This window comes from Hypanus sabinus, chromosome 8 (assembly GCF_030144855.1).
Source record: "Hypanus sabinus isolate sHypSab1 chromosome 8, sHypSab1.hap1, whole genome shotgun sequence".
Lineage (NCBI taxonomy): Eukaryota > Metazoa > Chordata > Chondrichthyes > Myliobatiformes > Dasyatidae > Hypanus > Hypanus sabinus.
In genome coordinates, this window is record NC_082713.1 from 42,597,723 (window position 1) to 42,615,125 (window position 17,403).

The following is a 17,403-nucleotide window of genomic DNA, read 5'->3' on the forward strand; positions in this document are numbered from 1 at the left end:
GTCAAAGGCTTCTGAAAATCCAAGTACAAAACACCCATTGATTCTTTTTTCTCTATCCTGCTTGTCCTCAAAGAATTCCAACAGAATCCAGAAGACTTATGAATTGATTTTTCACGTGAATATTGAATTCATTTTCTGCTTAGTCAGGAGTGACTATGTTACCAATTAAGTGAATTGAACACAAGGGAGAAAAGTTCAGTCAGACTTCAATGAAATGCAAAAAAATGTAATTGTTGAAAAATGGATGAAATATCATATTTCTACCTTGCTCTTATTTCCTGTGCGAGATTTCAAAGAAAGTGCTGAAAGAGCCTCCTGAATATGAGAGTAGAAATTTATGCATTAAACAGATCTGGATCCATAACATTTTAAGGATAAATGGGTCTTACTGATATCATAGGGATAACTGCACAACATTAGGTATGTAGATATTTTGCTTTAGATGCAAGTTCTGAAATGAGAAATAGTGTATTATTTAAAAATTTCCTCTAATTTCTGACAGCTCTGAGCTCACTTCTGCAAGCTGCCTCTGAAATAAATGTTCCTTCTAAAATGAATAACATAACATATGGTTATGAATGTTGTTGACAGACAAAACAGTTGTTGCTATAGCAGGCAATCTTTCTTACAGATCAGACACACACTTTGTAATTTTCAATATAAAATAGACAAGAGAGGTGAGAAGGAATGACAGTTATCAATATCAGCTTGACACCACACTGCAACCATCTGTCTCAATAAAGCAAAGCACAATAATGGCTGAAAATTTCATTTATTTTTTTTAGAAAAATCAGCACCTTGTTTGTCATTGCTTATTACTGAAAGGTACTCATCAAGATGACAAATGCATTACCAGGGTAATGGAACATTTTGTGTTTAATGGCTGAGTCAAGCAGTCTCAAATTAGATACACTATGGTTATATCCTCACTTAAGATCCTTCTCCGATGGCCTATCTAGTGCTCTCAGATAAAATACAATGTGGAGTTATGTTCATTGTTCTGTGCCGCAAATACATCCAAGCTGCATTTTCCCAAGGTCAACTATTCTGTGATCTCTGAGACAAATAGCAATATAATGCACAATTAGAGTAGAATCAGAACATAAAAAACAGGAGCAGCAGTAGGCCAACAGCTACTCAGACACATTCTGTCAGTTAAGTAAGGAAAGTGGCCCCACTCCTGGTTTCCCATTCAATTTCCATTACCTTTGATTCCCTTGTAGTGCAAAATAACCATTATCTTAATGATTTTGTCTCTATACCTCACAGGGATGGAGAATTCCGAAAGTTGGTTACTCTCTGAAGAAATTCGTCTTTCTCTCAAATTTAAATAGTTGACCCGGTTTCCTGAGACAATGGTTACTAGTTCTAGGTTCCTCCACCTGGGGAAACTTCCCCACAGAATCTCCTCTTGTTGGACCTGTTCAGTATCTAATGCCTCAGCGAGAACATCACAGGTTTTTGACCTCCAAGGAGTACAGGCCCATTATGGTCATTTCCCACTGAAAATTTATGGCAGGACCTTAGTGACTAGATAAAAATAATTTTTTTCAATCAAAATATTACCAAATTCTGTCTGACTTTGAGGACTACCAATGTCCCAGTGTTGATATAATGCCAACAATGTTTAAATGGAAGTACTAGAACTCAGCATACAAAGTTCAAAGTTCAAAGTAAATTTATTATCAAAGTACATATATGTCACTATATTAAACCCTGAGATTCATTTTCCTGCAGAGTTACTGCCTTTTATGCCACTGGAGTTTAGGGCAGCAATGAAGGTCCCCCATCTCTGCCTGTCCTACGCTATTTTCTCTATTGTGCCCTAGGTGTGGTTCAAGGTCATCATTTCGTCCTTTATGGTATGGCACTAAGTCGTGTTTTGTCTCCCACATTTCCTCTGTCCTTCCGGGGTCCGATGAAGTGCTATCTAGATGATGGAGTTGCTCTGTATTCTGATCACATGCCCAATGTATCTCCAATATTTCCTCATGCTGATTGTGGCTACGTCCTCTTGGTAACACTAAAGGTGTAGGGCATGGTTGGAGATCTCTTCTGGGCAAAAAAATATGAAGGATCTACCATAGGCTCATGGTTTTGAATGATGACAGCTTTGCAAGGTTGTTTTCTGTCATGTGCCAACATTCTGACCCATACAGGAGTGTGGACAGAACACAGCTCTTGTACAGTATCACCTTGGTGTGGACTCTGTACTTCGTGGATCTCCATATGTTCGGATCTCATTGATCCAAAGATGCTTCTAGCTTTGCTGAGTCTACACTGGATGTTATCCTTGGCCCCATCTTCCTGCAGTATGCTGCTGCCCAGGTCGGGTGAATAGGTAAGTAGATGCCATACACATTGATGGGAAGAGGAGACCCTACTCTGAGGGTCATGACTCAGTCTTTCTCTGGCTCTCTCTGAGTCCAAGCTGTCCATCAAAGGTACACAGGCACTGAGTTTTCTCTTGTGTGTGATAGTAATATGAGGTCATCTGTAAAATCAAGGTCTTCTAAAGTAGAGAATAGAGTTCAGCCTTGCCTCTTTGCTTATCTTTCATTGTTTGGCTCAAAGCCCAATCACCAAGTTACATAATATCGTCCACATCACACAGCCTTGCCTGACTCCTGTCTTAACTTTCAATGCAGTCTCTAATTCTGCAGGTGAAGTTAACGTAGAAACATTGGATAAACTAGATAACTTTGGTAGATTTGAGAATTTGCCAGAGGGTCTCCATGTGGATGCTATCAAAAGCCTTTTCAAAGTTCACAAAATCCGCATACAATTGTTTCTGCCACTCTGCAATATTCTGTCATGTTTTGCATCATGAAGATCTGATTGACACAGCCTTCCTCAAGCACACATCAATAGCGTCTGTAATCCATTGTACAATGACTTTGGTGAGAATCTTGCTGGACACTTACAAAAGTGCATTGCCATGCCAGTTGTTGCAATCACTTAGCACTTCTTTCTTGGGGATCCTTACAATATCTCCCATTGTTTATTTCCTGGATACTTGTTTCCATTCCCAGGTTATAGTTAACACTATTTGCAGGATGATTGCTGCAACTTTTGGTTCAGCTTTGAACAGGTCATCATTCAAATTGTCATGTCCTGGAGCTTTGCTGTTCTTCAATGATCTAATTGCACCAGCAATCTCTTCTTTCTTGCATGGATCTGTGTGGATGTCAAAGGCCTCTGCTGCACTTGTATGTCAGGTTCTTAATCTGATGGTTGTCTATTCAGTAATTCTCTGAATTATTCCACCTATCGTGCTTCTTGTTCCTTCTCAATTGTTAAAAGCAGATTGTTTTTATCTGTGCCTAGCCTGGTACGTTCCATATACCAATTTTGAAATCTTGTATCCATTTCCCTGCGCACCTTCAATGGTTGTTGCTTCAACTTCCTCTGCAAGGTCTTCTATGTAGATTCTCTTATCCTTTTTTACAAGTCTCTTTCTTGTTAGATGCAGTAATGCCAGTTGATGTTTTACCTTTATTCATGTTGACTTTGCATCTAACACTTTCTTCTTAATTTTCTGTCTTTTTTAATGTTGTTGATGTTTCCTGCTGTGTCCATTTTTTATTCTTCTTTCAAACTTTGTATCTTAGACAAGCCTCACTGCTCTCCTTGTGGACTGAAGCAATCCATTTCCACATTGTGTAGATCCTGTCAACTGACACATCCTAGTTAAGTTCCTGCAAAGCCTGGAATCTGTTCTTCAGCTGAATGGTGATAGCAGATCTCACACTGGTGTCCTTGAGCTTTTCAAGATTTGTACATGTGTTCTGGTCCCAGTGTTGCTCAGCCTGAGTTTTAGTTCTGCGGATATACTCAATAAATCTATAATAGAATAATAAACATCATAGAATCAATGAATGATAGCACCAACTTGGGTTTTCAACCAGTCTGCAAAATAAAACAAACTGCAAATACAAAAAAAAATAATAGTGATAGATAGATAAATAAATAAACAAGAAGAACCAAATATCGAGAACATATGAAGAGTCCTTGAAAATTAATCCATCGGTTGTGGGAACATTTCAGTGATGGGAAAAGGTTGAGTGAAGTTATCCATCCTGTTTGAGACTGATGGTTGAGGGGTAATAACTGTCCCTGAAGCTGGTGGTGTGAATCCTGAGGCCCCTGTACATTCTTTCTGTTGGCAGCAGTGAGAAGAGATCGTGTCCTGGGTTATGGGGGTGGTCCCTGATGATTGATGCTGCTTTCCTGAAACAAAGCACCATGTAGATGTGTTATTTTGTCAAATGGATTGAGACCAGGACAGTCTAGACTCCAAATGGAAAGCAGAGATAGCCCCTTAGACAATGCACAGACTTGTTCAAGACTCTGTTAAGCTCCACGTTCTATTGGAAATAGGAGTTTAAGATTAGGAAGAAAAAAAATCAGCTTGTTTTAAAATCATTTCACATCAGTTTCATGTTTTTACTTTTTATGTTTCAAATAACCTTTTCTTAGAATATTTAATGATTTTTAACAATTCACTTCAATTTTAATATTTTCTATATATTCCTCATTGTCAAATCCTAACTAGAAATGATCAAAAACGAATCACAATTTCTATGGTCAGCAAACCTAGGGAAGCTGTCTTTTCGGCCATCAAGGACATCATGGAAATGTAACAGGCATGACTTCCTCAAGGGAGGAAGCTGGTGGTCCTGTCACTATAAAATTGTTGCACTTGGGAATGCTTCAGATCTGTGAGATGGGCCCACTGCAATCAAATATGAACAGGAAGGGGTATGGTTCATTCTGGGGATTATCTGATCTGCACAGCTTAAGTTTACTTAATTTTGATAGCTTCTGTCCATTATTGCAGAGTTGCTTGGATTGTTTTAAATTACCCCAACTATTTTACAGTGAGATTAGATGCTAGGGTTCACTATGGATACCTGTGGTCAGCATTGGTAAGAGATGATGTCATGTAAATCATAATACAGCTGGACATGTAAGGAACATGAAAAGACAAGGTCAAAAAGATTAATGTTTTAAAATCCTTGTCTCCTGGTCTCATTGCTGTAAAATTTAGTTCTCAGTTCTAGTGATTGATTTAGCACATTATTCAGCTGATTGATGCATACAAAATGGAATAGTTGCTTTGAAACAGATCCTGCTTTTTCACTCCCAGTCATGAACAAGGTACTTGGGCCATGAATTAAAGCTGCAAAGTACCTTTTGCTAGGGCTTCGGGTGCTAAATTAATCACAATGTGGCAAGTCATGCTGACCTGAATATTGGGTAGGAAGTTCATATTTGAAATGCAATGGCCAATAGAAATATGAGAGGTGACATCAGTCAATATGCAATGCTGATCTGATGCCATTGCTGCCGATTTGGAGTTTTACAATCCTGCTAAATCTTTGTATTACCAAGGGAACATGGGTTCAACTGCAAAAAGGACTATCACTGGTCACTGAGATTACTGTGATTGTAATATGCATTATAAACTTGCTAAAATTTACTGTGGGCTTTTGGTCAGCAAGCGTTGTGGTTGGTTTTCTTTTATAACTCTGCAGGAAGCAGTTGTTCTTCAACATGGGACTTAATGGGCTCTTCCTTTAGAGCAGGGGTCGGCAACGTTTACCACTAAAAGAGCCAATATGGACCCATTTCCCACAGAAAAGAAAACACTGGGAGCCACAAAATGAAATAACACTGCATACAACGTGTTTTTTTTTGCCTTTATGCTATGTATAAACAAACTATAATGTGTTGCATTTTTGAAATTGATGAACTCCTGCAGAGAAAACGAAATTACATTTCTGCATGCAACAAAAACATTTTGAACTCCGAAAAAAAGACGTTGGGTTGAAGGTTACTACATAGGTAGCCTACCTTGGATCGAAGAATTAAAAGAAAGCGCGCACTGGCGGGTGTCAGGCATTGGCTGTGGTGATGTATATTAATAGCGATAAAAAACACGTTGTAGCGGTGTAGCGCTACACGCAGCGCTAAAATAAAGACTGCAGTCAAAGGTAACTTTATTCGAACTAAACAGCCTTGCTTTTAAGCCTCCCTCAACCCATCCCCGTGGGCGCGGATGCTGCAAAAGACGCGTACTCACAAACCCCCGTAGGCTATCTCCCTTAGCCAGAATGCTGGCTAATTGTGAGGAAATGTGTCGCCACACTTAGATTGTACAAGATCACCATAATCTTCAAATTTAGAATTACATTTCAAAAGCTAACAAACTAACATAAAATACATTTTAATTAAATACTGACCAATTATTTCCCAAAGCCACAGGGAGCCGCAGCACAGAGGTGAAAGAGCCACAAATGGCTCGGGAGCCGCAGGTTGCCGACCCCCGCTTTAGAGTAATATATAAAGATAATAGGCACTGATAATGTAATCAAGAACAAGCTTCTGGGAAGGGGAAAGACAGGAGAAGTAGAAGAGTTTCAGCAATGTCCCAAAGTAATGCATACTCAACAAGGAGAATTGCTCCAACTATGTGCAACCTGAGGCCAAGGTGAAGAACACCTTTGCAACTTTGAATTTTTATATGTTTGTCTGTAAGATATAGGAGCAGGATTAAGCCATTTAGCCCGAATCTGCTCCACGATTTCATCATGGCTGATTCAATTTTGCTCTCAGCCCCAATCTCCTACCTTCTCTCTGATATCCCTTCAAGCTCTGACTAATCGAGAATCTATCAACCTCTGCCTTAAGTATACATAAAGACTTGACCTCTACAGCTGCCTGTGGCAAAGAATTCCACAGTTTCACCACTCTCTAGCTAAAGAAATTCCTCCTCAACTCTGTTCTAAAAGGACATCCCTCTGTTCTGAGCCTGTGTCCTCTGGTCTTAGAATCTTCCATCATAGGACACATCCTCTTCATGTATACTGTAGTCTATCAAGGCTTTTCACCATTTGATAGGTTTCAATTAAGTCAACCCCCATTCTTCTGAATTCCAGTGAATACAGGCCCAGAGCCATCAATTGCCAAGTCATTCAATCCTGGAATCATTTTCATGAATCTCCTTTGAATCCCATCCAGTTTAAAAACCCTCTCCACTTTGCTTCCTTCCTGACTGTCAAGGGAGGCAGCTGCCACATTTATATGCAAAGTTTGCCATTGAGACTGAACCAGGTGTATTATGAACTGTGAAGGGGCTTCAAGAAGCATTGAAGAAATGGACAAAAGCATTGCAGTATCACATGGATAAGTCTGATATTGTTCACTTCATTAAAAAATGCTGTATTACTTCATTCTGATGCCCAAAGTGGTTTGGGTGTTCTTGAACATCATTTAGTGCAAGCAAACAAGCAGATGCAGTAAGTAGTTAATAGGGCCAATAATTGTTTGCCTTCATGTTATAAGAATGTAATAACAGAAGGAAGGGTATCTTGTTACAGTTATAGAGGCCCTTTGTGAACACACTCCTAATAAACTGTGTAATATTGGTCTACGTCCCAAAAAAAGATTTACTTAATGGAAAAAAGTGCACTAAAGGCTGATTGCTGGATCAGAGTGAAAGTCAAGTTTCAAAGTCACGTTTACTGTCATATGCAGCGCATGTACAGTATACCTGGGTTCAATTAAGAATTAACTTGCAGCACCATCACAGCTACATAGCATTCACAAGAAAACATATCACATATTTTAGAAGAAAAAAATAATTAGAGCAAAACAAAATTGAAGTCCATTGAAGAGCCAAGTAGCCTGACTGGTTATTATGTTGCTAAATTGTAGTGGCAATTAAAGTTTTGCCAATAGGCTTAAGAACCAGTTGATTGCTGTGTTTAGAATAAAGCTCCAATATCTAAGTTACAGCTCAAAAGAATTGGAATTGAAATGTGGAAAGGTTTTATCATAGCTGTATCAATATGTTGCATCCAGGTTAGGTTCTCAGAGATATTGACACCCAAGAACTTAAAATTGCTCGCTGTCTCTACTTCTCTCTATGAGGGTTGTTCTGTGTTCCATCATCTTACCCTTTCTGAAGTCCACAATTAGCTCTTTGGTCTTACTGATGTTGAGTGCAAAGTTATTGCTGCGACACCACTCAACTAATTCATATATTTCACTCCTGTATGCCCTTTCGTCACCATCTAAAATTCTACCAACAACAGTTGTATCATTAACAAATTTACAATCGGCATCTGAGCTATGCCTAGTTGTGGGTGAAGAGAGAGTAGAGCCATGGGCTAAGCACACAACCTTGTGGCACGCCACTGTTGATTATCAGTGAGGCAGAGATGGTATTTCCAAACTGCACTGACTGTGGTCTCCCGGTGAGAAAGTCAAGGATCCAGTTGCAGAGGGAGGTACAGAGACTAAATTCTGTACCTTGCCCATCAGAACTATAGAAATGATTATGTTAAATGCTGAGCTACAATCAATAAAAAAACATCCTGACATAGGTATTTGCATTGTCCAGATGATCCAAAGATGATTGGAGATCCATTGAGATTTTGCCTGCTGTAGACTATTGTGGTGATAGGCAAACTGCAGTTAGTCCAGGTCCTTCTTGAGACATGTGTTGATTCCAGCCATGACCAACTTCTAAAAGCTTTTCATCACCGTAGATAAGAGTGCTACCTGGACGATAGTTGTTAAGGCAGCTCACGTTGCTCTTCTTGGGCACTGGTATAATTGTGTGTTTGAAGCAGGTGGGAATGTAGCAGTGAGGGATTTAAAATGTCTTTGAAAACCCTGCCAGTTGGTTGGCACAGGTTTTCAGAGCCTTACCAGTTACTCCATTGGGCCCCGCTGCCTTGCAAGGATTCTCGAAAGACAGTCTGACGTCAGCCTCATAGAGAGAGAGAGAGAGAGAGAGAAAGAGGTGCTGCAGAAATCTGCATAGCTGTGGTTTTATTCTCCCTTTCAAAGCGAGCAGAAAAGACATTGAGCTTGTCTGGTCTTGAGGCATTGCTACCATTCATGATGTTGGGTTTTGCTTTGTAGGAAGTAATGGCCAGCAAACCCTGCCAGGGTTGTGGTACTTTGAGCAATGGAGCTTTCCAGTGGAGCGGTGCCACTCCAATCTCTTTTAAAAACATTTTTTAATATAATTTTTTTAATTGAATTTTCAAATAGTTACAGAAGGAAAAAAATTATCAACCCTTCCCCCCTCCCCTTAACCCCTCCTCCCTAACATATCCCTGTAGAAAGAGAAAAAAAAAAGAGAAGAAAAAAGAATGTCTGGATATCGGAAGATCCCCACATGCTCCACGGAGTTCATAATAGCTTTAGTATATATATTTATTTATTTCCCAAAATAACCAAAAATTTTATCTTTGGAGCACCTATATATTTAATCCTATCTTTGGTAAATAAGGGCGCCAAATTTTCAGAAATATTTCATACTTATCTCTTAAATTATAAGTAATTTTTTCAAGTGGAATGCAGCTGAAAATTTCATTCTTCCAACTATCTATACGTAAGTATGAATCCGATTTCCAAGTAACTGCAATAGCCTTTTTGGCTACTGCCAATGCAATTTTTATGAATTCTTTCCGATATTTATTCAGTTTGGATTTCGGTTTTATCCCTTCAGTATCGCCTAGTAAAAATAATGTTGGATTATGTGGAAGTTGTGTTCCAATAATTTGTTCCAATAAAACTCTTAAATTTGTCCAAAAAGGTTGAATTTTAAAACAAGACCAAGTAGAGTGTAAAAAAGTACCAATTTCTAGATTACATCGGAAACATTGATCAGATAAATTTGGGTTTAATTTATTTATTTTTTGTGTTGTTGTGGCGACCCACTTCCTAGCGCACTCGAACCGGCTCACAAATAGCTAGCGTGCCGGGATAAAGGCCGGTCCCAAAAGGGCGCCAAGTCTGTTTCACCAGCAAGGGGAAAAACCCGCGCAGGACTGTGAATACGTGCCCCCTACAGCATCCGTGCACAGGATAGGACTGTGAATACGTGACCCCTACAGCATCCACGCCCGGGGAGGGCGGGATCAGGAAGGCTTTAAAACAAGGCCGCGAAGTTCGAATAAAATCTTTTTGTAACTGCAGTTCACCGACTCCGTGTCGTTATTTCAGCGCTGCGTGTAGCACACCGCTACAATTTGTGACCCCAATGGCCCAAACGACATTTGGGCCAAAGATGACCGACGCTGCATCTGTTCATGCAGTTTCGTTTATACTGCCAAGCTTCTGGACGCTGCGACGTCACCTATGGTTCCAGCAAGCAGAAGCCCAATTCCACGTTCGGCAGATAATCTCTGAGGACACACGTTACTACTACGTGGTGAGCTCCCTCGACCAGGACACAGCGGCCCAGGTTAAGGAGTTCATACAGTCTCCGCCAGCGGATGGCAAGTACATGGAATTCAAAGCCCTGCTCATAAGGACTTTCAGACTCTCACGGCACGAGCGGGCTGCCCACTTACTGCACCTGGATGGTTTGGGAGACAGACCTCCATCGGCTTTAATGAATGAGATGTTGTCTCTGGCCGGAGGACACAAGCCCTGCCTTATGTTTGAGCAGGCGTTCCTGGAGCAGCTGCCCGAGGACAAACGCCTGCTGCTGTCCGATGTGGATTTCAGCGACCCCCAGAAGGTGGCAGCCTGGGTGGACTTGCTGTGGAACGCCAAGAAGGAGAGTGGGGCGTCCGTCACACAGATCACCAGGCCACGCTCCCAGCAGCTACAGTTCGGTTCCAGCCGGTTCACGTGGGACTTCACACTGGCCGCCATAGCCCAACCGCTTCTGGGTGCGGATTTTTTGCGGTCTCACAGCCTACTGAGGCAGAGACTGGTCCACGCCGAGACCTTTCAAATGTTCTTCCTGGGTGAAGCCCAGTTGCCAGCCCCACACCTTAGCTCCATCACGCTGTCCGACAATGACTTCACCAGAGTTCTGGTGGATTTCCCATCGGTTCTGGCACTGCAGTTCACTGCACCACATCCTAACCCAGGGACCACCCCTCCACGCCCGTGCTCGAAGGCTTCCCCCAGACAAGCTCCGACTGGCGAAGGAGGAGTTCAAGAGGATGGAGGAATTGGGAATCATATGGCGGTCCGACAACCCATGGGCCTCCCCCCTGCACATGGTGCCTAAAGCGACGGGAGGCTGGAGACCGTGCGGCGACTACCGCAGGCTGAACGAGACTACCACACCAGACCGCTACCCTGTGCCGCACATTCAGGACTTTGCAGCAAACCTGCTCGGCGCACGGATCTTCTCCAAGGTAGACCTCATCTGGGGATACCATCAAATCCTGATGCATCTGGACGACGTCCCCAAAACGGCTCTCATCACCCCGTTCGGCCTTTTCGAGTTCCTCCGCATGCCATTTGGCCTAAAGAATGCCGCACAGACATTTCAGCGGTTAATGGATGCGGTGGGACGCGACCTGGACTTGGCATTCATCTATTTGGACAACATCCTCATAGCCAGCAGCGGTCGTCAGGAGCATCTGTCCCACCTCCGTCAACTCTTCGCCCGACTGAGTGAATACGGCCTGACAATCAACCCGGCCAAATGCCAGTTCAGGCTCAACACCATCGACTTCCTGGGACACAAGATCACTACAGACGGGGCAATCCCTCTGCCCGCTAAGGTAGACGCAGTCCGCCATTTCCCCTGACCCACCACAATCAAAGGCCTTCAGAATCCGTGGGTATGGTCAATTTCTACCACCACTTCCTCCCTTCAGCTGCCCGAATCAAGCGCCCCCTATTCGCACTGATGTCGGGTCTGGGCAAGGACATTACCTGGAACAAGGAGTCCGCCGCTGCTTTCATTAAAACGAAAGAAGCTTTGGCAAATGCCGTGATGCTAATGCACCCCAGAATGGACATCCCTACCGCCCTCACAGTAGACGCATCTAACACAGCAGTCGGTGGGGTACTGGAGCAACTCATTGAGGGTCGCTGGCAACCCCTGGCATTTTTCAGCAAACACCTGCGACCGCCCGAGCTCAAATACAGTGCTTTCGACCGGGAACTGTTGGCGCTATACCTGGCAATCCGGCATTTCAGGTACTTCCTAGAAGGTAGGCCCTTCACCGCGTTCACAGACCACAAACTGCTTACCTTTACGTTCACGAAGGTGTCCGATCCCTGGTCGTCCCGCCAGCAGCGCCATCTGTCCTGCATCTCTGAATACACGACGGATGTCCGGCACGTCTCGGGTAAGGACAATGTCGTGGCAGACACGCACTCTCGCCCTAACATTCATGCCCTTTCCCAAGGGGTAGACTTTGAGGCGCTAGCAGAGGCGCAGCAGGCAGACGAGGAGATCCCTAGTTACAGAACCACAATCTCCGGTTTGCAGCTCCAGGACCTCCCCGTATGCCCAGGTGAGAGGACCCTACTCTGTGACGTCACCACCGGCCAACCCCGTCCTGTCGTCCCGGCACCCTGGCGGCAGCGCATTTTCAACTCCATTCATAACTTAGCGCACCCCTCCATCAGGACAACTGTCCAGATGGTCTCCCACAGGTTCGTTTGGCACGGACTCTGCAAGCAAGTCAGTGAATGGGCCAAAATGTGCATGCACTGTCAGACAGCCAAGGTGCAGTGGCACACCAAAGCTCTGCCGCAGCAGTTCCACCCCACCCACCGGTGTTTCGACCACATTCATGTGGATATCGTGGGCCCCCTGCCAGTGTCGCGAAGAGTGTGGCACCTCCTGACTATCGTGGACCGGTTCACAAGATGACCAGAGGCGATTCCGCTCACCGACACCACCTCTGAATCTTGCGCCTGGGCACTGATCGCCACCTGGGTATCCCGCTTTGGTGTACTAGCCCACATTACCTCCGACAGAGGCGCCCAGTTCACCTCCGGCCTGTGGTCAGCTATGGCCAGCCTTTTGGGGACACAGCTGCACCACACCACTGCCTACTACCCACAGTCTAATGGCCTGGTGGAGCATTTCCACTGTCACCTAAAGTCGGCTCTCATGGCCTGCCTGTGAGGAGCTAACTGGGTGGACGAGCTTCCCTGGGTCCTGCTCGGCATCTGCACAGCGCCCAAAGATGATCTGCACACCTCGTTGGCCGAGTTGGTATATGGCGCACCCCTGGTCGTCCCAGGGGAGTTCATACCAGCCCCAAGGGGGCACGAGGAAGAACCCACAGCAGTCCTGGGCAGACTGCATGAGAGACTCAGGAACCTGGCCCCCATACCCACTTGGGGGTATGGGCAGAACCCAACCTGTGCACCCGAAGACCTGCAGAACTGTAAGTTTGTGTTTGTACGAAGGGACGGGCATCGGCCACTGCTACAGTGGCCCTACAAGGGGCCGTTTATGGTGCTCAGGAACAACGGGTCCACGTTCGTGCTGGACGTTGGGGGGAGAGAGGACGTTTTCATGGTAGACCGACTCAAACCAGCCCATTTGGACGTGGCGCAGCCGGTCGAATTTCCGGCACCATGGCGCAGAGGCAGACCTCTGAAACAGGTTCCGGCCCAGACTGTAGACATTGGGGGAGTGTATCACCGGTTCTGTGGGGGTTATGTGGTGACCCACTTCCTAGCGCACTCGAACCGGCTCACAAATAGCCAGCGCGCCGGCATAAAGGCCAGTCCCAAAAGAGCACCAAGTCTGCTTCACCAGCAAGGGGAAAAGCCCGCGTGGGACTGTGAATACGTGCCCCCTACAGCATCCGCGCCCGGGGAGGGCGGGATCAGGAAGGCTTTAAAGCGAGGCCGCGAAGTTCAAATAAAATCTTTTTGTAACTGCAGTTCACCGACTCCGTGTCGTTACTTCAGTGCTGCATGTAGCACACCGCTACAGTGTAATATATAATTGATGTAAAAAATTATACTTAACCGAACATTTGTTGTATTTGTCATACTGTCAAGTCTTGACCAACTTGTTTCTTCAATTTTAATATTCAAATCACTTTCCCATTTTTGTCTTGACTTATGAATTCCTTATTTAATTGCCTGTTTTTGAATCAAAATATACATACAGGAAATACATTTTAAAAATGTTTCCTTTTTGAATTATAGTTTCTATTTCATTAGGTTTCGGCAATAACATTGTTTGACCCAACTTATCTCTTAAATAAGCCCTTAATTGGAAATAACAAAAAAGAGTGCTGTTTGATATTTTGTATTTATTCTTTAATTGATCAAATGGCATTAATATATGTTACGGATTCAGCAACAATTTAAGTGAGGCAGGGTTTTTTTTATAACAAACAAAATGTTTATTAAACACTGAAAAACAAACCCCCAAAAGTAAACAAATCACTAATGTAACCGGAAATCAGCTGCTGTGCGGCAGCTTAAACAGTTCTTAAAGCAATGAAGCTTAAACAGTTCTTAAAACGATGTTGCAAAAACAGTTCTTCAAAGTAGTACTGCAAAAGTTCAAAATGCTTACAGTCCATTAAAGGAGAGACTTTTTAGATGATTTAAATTCTCTTTCACGTTGTGTTGCTGCGATTCCCAGTCAAACTATACTTTTCCCATGGAGAATTTACGAAGATGGAAATGAAACGGCTTAAAGGCACTGACCTTTCCTTTACAAAACTGTTCCCAATCCTTTCTGCTATTTCACAGGGAATAACACGGGGACAGCCAACGAATTCCTTCCAAATGAGGATCAAACAGGGTTGAACCTGTTTCACCATTGAAATCGACTTTTCTCGATCTTTTAACTCCCAAACTCCGATCTTCACACTCCACTGATTTTTAACTGGCAGTGTTATAAAGAAACTGCCGGCAATGACCTTTTAAACTTTAGGCATTAGATAAAACTCCATCCTTCAACCAAACTGCATCATAAGATTAGACCACGCAGTGGCATGAAGTCAAAATGGCAAATCCAGCCACGAACTGCCCCTCCTCACAGGGAGGGGTCCTCCTTTTATACCCTGTAAAAAAAAACTGTCACATGACCTCTACTGGTGGGAAAATGACATCACTCCACCATCACATGACCATTACCTTAAGTCCAGTATAGCTTCAACACCACTGTCACATGATAAGTACAAGATACCCACAGGTAAGTAACATATACCTCCTTCAAAACAATCTCCTATATATCTAATCACTTTTTGAAACCAATTGTAGAAAAGTTGGTTATCCATTGTAAAAGGAATAAGTTTATTTTGAATTAAAGGTTTCTTTAATAAGGATTTCTTTATCTCATCATCAACATTTATCTTAACTCATAAATCAATCAAGTTTTAATATAGGAGATTCTTTCTTTTACTGTATCCATTTAGATTCCCACTTATATATAAAATCTTCTGGTATATTTTCTCCTATTTTATTTAATTCTATTCTAATCCATGCCGGTTTATTTTCATCAAAAAAAGATGCAATAAATCTAAGTTGATTTGCTTTATAGTAATTCTTAAAGTTTGGAAGTTGTAACCCTCCTAGGTCAAATTTCCATGTCAATTTTTCCAGCGATATTCTTGACATCTTGTCTTGCCATAGGAACTTCCTCACATATTTATTTAACTCTTGAAAAAACTTCTGCAGTAATTGTATTGGTAGAGTTTGGAATAAATATTGTAATCTAGGGAATATATTCATTTTTACAGCATTTACTCTGCCTACAAATGTTATTGGTAATGTAATCCATTTATCAAGATCTTCTTGAATTTTTTTCAATAATGGTAAATAATTTAATTTATATAAATTCTTTATATCATTATCAACTCTTATACCTAAATATACCATTTATCGCCCATCTAAATTGAGTTATTGGTCAACATTGACTATAATCTCCTTTAGTAAGGGGTAGAATTTCACTTTTATCCCAATTTATTTTGTAGCCTGATATTTTCCCATATTCTTCCAATCCAGAAGATAATTTACGCAGTAAATGCAATGGGTTTGTTAAATAAAACAAAACATCGTCAGCAAATAAATTAATCTTATATTCCTCCTGGTTAACTCTGAAAACCATAATATCTGGGTTCGTTCTAATTAATTCAGCTAATGGTTCTATCGCTAACACAAATAAAGCAGGTGATAATGGACAACCTTGTCTAGTTGACCTTGTTGACTTAAATGATGATGACCCTTTGTCACTACTTTAGCTTTGGGATTAGCATTTAAGGTTTTAATCCATTTTATAAAAGATACTCCTAATCCATATTTTTCCAATACCTTAAATAAAAAATCCCATTCCAATCTATCAAATGCTTTTTCTGCATCTAAGGCAACTGCCACACTCATTTCCTCCCTCTTTAGTGCTAAATGAATTATGCTAAGTAACCGAGTTACATTATCTGCCAATTGTCTATTTTTGATAAATCCTGTTTGATCCATATGTATTAATTTTGGTAAATATTTAGATAATCTATTAGATAAAATGTTTGCTATTATTTTATAGTCGGTATTCAACAAAGAAATAGGTCTATATGATGTTGGCTTTAAAAGATCTCTATGTTTTTTTTAGCAATACTATTAAAATAGCTGTCGAAAAAGATTCTGGAAGTTTATGCATTCTTTCCACTTGGTATATTAACTCTATAAAAGGAGGAATTAGTAAATCTTTAAACTTTTTATAAAATTCGGGTGGAAAACCATCCTCTCCCGGGGATTTATTACTCTGAAGTGATCCTAAAGCTTCTTCGACCTCTTTTAATGTAAAAGACATGTCAAATCCCTTCTGTTCTTCTGAATTCAATTTTGGAAGAGCTATTTGTGATAAAAACCTTTTTATCTCGACATTATCATTTTGTGATTCTGATTGATACAATTCAGAATAAAAATTCTTAAAAGTTTCAATAATTTCTAAAGGTTTATAAGTAATTTTATTTACACTTGTTCTAATTGCATTTATCATTTTGGAAATCTGGTCTGTTTTTAACTGCCAAGTAAGAATCTTGTGTGATCTTTCACCTAGTTCGTAATATCTCTGTTTAGTTCTCATAATTGCTTTTTCTGTTTGGTATGTCTGAAGTGTATTATATTGTAGCTTCTTATTAACAAGTTGTCTTTGTTTTTCTTCTGTCATATATCTTTGAGATTCTTTTTCTAATTTTGTAATCTCTTTTTCCAATTGATTTATTTCTACCATATATTCCTTCTTAATTTTAAAAGTATAACTTATTATCTGGTCTCTCAAATATGCCTCCATTGCTTTCCATACTATAAATTTATCATCAACTGAATGTAAATTTGTTTCTAAAAAAAAACTGAATCTGCTTTTTCATGAAATCACAAAACTTTTGACGTTTTAGTAATATTGAATTAAATCTCCACCTGTAAATCGATTCCTCTTTATCCATCATTATCATTGTCATTATCAAGGGGGAATGATCCGACAATATTCTTGCTTTATACTCCATATTTTTCACTCTGTCTTGAATATTCGTTGATATTAGGAAAAAATCTATCCTTGAATAAGTTTTATGTTTATTTGAATAAAATGAGTAATCTTTCTTTTAGATTAATTCTTCTCCATATATCAATCAAATTTAAATCTTTCATCAATGATAA

General features: G+C 41.3%; 1 long non-coding RNA gene across 1 annotated transcript in view; it reads right to left on the reverse strand.

Annotated features, from left to right (window-relative positions):
• Positions 1-806: 806 nt before the first annotated feature.
• LOC132398085 (uncharacterized) overlaps positions 807-17,403 on the reverse strand; it is a 31,045-nt gene continuing 14,448 nt past the window's right edge. The window contains exon 3 of the long non-coding RNA XR_009513542.1: positions 807-3,843. This is a non-coding gene — a long non-coding RNA (uncharacterized LOC132398085). The remainder of the gene's footprint in view (positions 3,844-17,403) is intronic.